At 38.3% G+C, this 3,069-nt stretch overlaps 1 pseudogene; it reads right to left on the bottom strand.

The window, feature by feature from the left end:
• Positions 1-1,102: 1,102 nt before the first annotated feature.
• LOC129668842 (vomeronasal type-1 receptor 4-like) lies at positions 1,103-2,005 on the bottom strand (annotated as a pseudogene).
• Between the last annotated feature and the right edge of the window lie 1,064 nt (positions 2,006-3,069).

The raw sequence follows: 3,069 nt of genomic DNA, 5'->3' as shown, positions 1-3,069 counted from the left end.
TCTGTGGTAGACTCCTGTCATACGTCCAAAGCACATCCCATTTGTCTTTCTAAGTGAGGATTGATCATCTTACCCCGTGTTCGATTTCTTGTTTATCTTCTTTAGGTGTATAGACTTCATTATGTTTATCATATCTTGTAGGTTTATAAAAGCTACTATATACCATGTTTGTCTTTCTCCTTCTGGGATACTTCACTCAGAATGATCTTTTCTAGATCCCACCATTTGCCTGCAAATTTCATGATTTCCTCATTTTTGATTGCTGAGTAATATAAAGAACTAAAGAAGCTGAAAAGCAACAAACCAAGTAATCCAATTAAAAAATGGGAAACAGAGCTAAACAGAGAATTCTCGATAGAGGGATATCAAATGGCAGAGAAACACAAAGAAATGCTCAACCTCATTAGCCATTAGGGAACTACAAATCAAAACAACCCTGAGATTTCACCTTACACACATCAGAATGGCCAAGATGAAAAATTCAAGTGACAACACATGCTAGAGAGGTTGTGGAGAAAGGGGAACCCTCCTCCACTGCTGATGGGAATGTAAACTGGTACAACCGCTTTGGAAGTCAATCTGGTGCTTACTCAGACAATTAGGAATAGCGCTTCCTCAAGGCCCAGCTATACCACTGCTAGGTATATACCCAAAATTTGCTCAAGTACACAATAAGGACATTTGCTCCACCATGTTTGTAACAGCTTTATTTATGATAGTCAGAACCTGGAAACAACCCAGATGTCCATCAACGGAGGAATGGATACAGAAATTGTGGTATTTTTACACAGTGGAATATTTTAAACATTTTAAATTAGCCAAACACCCCACCCTGCCTTTCTAGTTTATCTCTATAAAATAATAAACACTGTGGTACACAGCATTTTGTTGTTGTTATAATTCTCAAAAAACAAGTTTGTTGATAATCAACCATATGACATGGAGTCTCTTGAAACCTCCAAGTGCACTCCTGGTGACCAGTTCCTCCAACAAGACCAAAGTTCCTAATCTACAGTAAACTGGTTAACTCAGCTCAACCTATATGGAACAATTTCTTTGCATACTTTTTACTCTATCTTGAGTGAGCATGGCTTTTCAAATATTATTGAACATGACAACATTCTGTCAGTTGTGTATCCGTGTGAATCAGCACAAATAGGCTGAGAACTGCATAACCAAGGGTCAGAAATTCTTGAAAGTGAATTGTTAAGGAGTCGTTCTTTAAAGAGGAAGATAAATATAAAGAAACAACACAATCAGCCCAATAGAAGAAAACAAAACAGAGCATGAGAAGGAGGACACGTTGAGCAGCTCTCAGCTCAAGGGAGAGTTCTGTAGAGAAGCTTGGAGTTCTGAAGGTAGAGGACATGCTGGTGGTGCTTGTGGAGAAGAAATATCATGTAGCCACTGGCCCCTCCCATGGCACCCTGGAACACTGCATCTCTCAGGACCATAAGGGTGAGAAAAACATTGTTTATTTTCTGATTTTCTTTTTTGAAATAACAATATTCGCTATTCTTAGGCAGTGGCAATGTGTTTGTACCTTTGTCTCTGAAGGAAAAGAGAAAGTTCATGCTGATCACAGAATTGAAAATCCAAAAGAAGATCAGTGAGAGAAGCACATGTCCTGTAGACCTGAGTCTGAGCCTCCCCCAACAGGAGGCTCTGGGGCTCATGATGATGGTCTGGACCACTGTGAGGAGACTGCTGGTGCAGATGGAGAGGCCCCGGGCCATTCTTTCTAGATAAACAGTAATGTGACAGCCCAGATCACCAAGGAAGTGCCTCAGACCTAAAGCTGCCTTTGTCGTTGGCATTCCTTTAGAAAAAAGCATAACAATATTTTTCAAAGCCAAGTGGATGAGGATAAGGTGTACAGCTTTCTTCCCAGAGCCCACAAAAGTGCATATATACCTCACAAAAACAGAAAGATTTGCTACAATGCCAAGTCCAGTTAGAAGAATATTGTAATTTCAATCATATTCAAAACCATTTTTAACTTCATCAGCAGGAATTTGGGGATCTTGCAAAGAGTTTGGGGAAAGTAACAGAAATGATATGTACCTGTAAAATATGTTTTATGTCATAAAGTGTTTCTAGCATATAAAAGACAGCCTTCACACGTGGAATGAAACAGATTTTCTTTTTAAATATAAAGAGTTCTACTTTTCTTCTTGTTGTCTTTATGAGACATCTTGTACTTTAAGTGATAACTGTGGGAGAAGATAAAAAAATATTTGAAATGACCAAACAGATTTACTCTCCTGATTTCCATATTAGTAAAATTAAATTATATGCACAAATGTATATACAGTCCATGTATTTTGAATCTCAGCATACATTGAAGTAAAGTGAAAAGTTTACCAACTCGAATGTCTTCCTGAATGTTCTATTTGATTTTGTTAACATTCCTAACATTCCTATTGGGCAGTTCTTCAAACCTGCAACCTTTCTTTGCCTCTACCCCTCTTGCACACCTAGTATACAGACAATCATTTCAATAAATTTTGTCATGAATGGTGGTTCGCATCTCATCCCAGCACTTGAAGAAGGGTGAGACAGGAGGATTACTATGAATTCATTACCAGCCTGGGCTGCATAGTAAGTTTCAGGACAGTCGCCATGGTCACATAACAAGACTCTGTCTGAACCACATCCCAAGAAAATCCTAGAATTCTCCCAAAACAGAACAAAAAGCAATACAAATAAAAACAATCCTATCATCAACATTATGTATTTTTATATTAATGCATTGTTTTTGCTGCTTACTGCTGAGATAAAGTTAAGATGAGATGTTCCAGGGTGTACTAGTTCACAGCCTGGATCCTATAAAGCAGGAATTCTCAAGATGATAACGGTAACTGTTACACTTGGTTTATACTTCTATGCATCCGCCAAGCATGCAACGACTGAAGTTGATATAGGTATGTAAAATATCACCTGATAGAATTGAGAGGTTTTTTTATTTTTATTTTATTTTATTTTTCTTTATTAATTACACTTTACTCACTTTGTATTCCCCCCCCCCGTGGTTCCCTCCCTCCTCCTGTCCCAATCCCTCCCTTCCTC

This window comes from Psammomys obesus, unplaced genomic scaffold (genome assembly GCF_907164565.1).
Source record: "Psammomys obesus unplaced genomic scaffold, mPsaObe1.curated_primary_1811, whole genome shotgun sequence".
Classification (NCBI taxonomy): domain Eukaryota; kingdom Metazoa; phylum Chordata; class Mammalia; order Rodentia; family Muridae; genus Psammomys; species Psammomys obesus.
The sequence above is the reverse complement of the archived record's forward strand: the minus strand, read 5'-3'. Positions and strand labels throughout refer to the sequence as shown.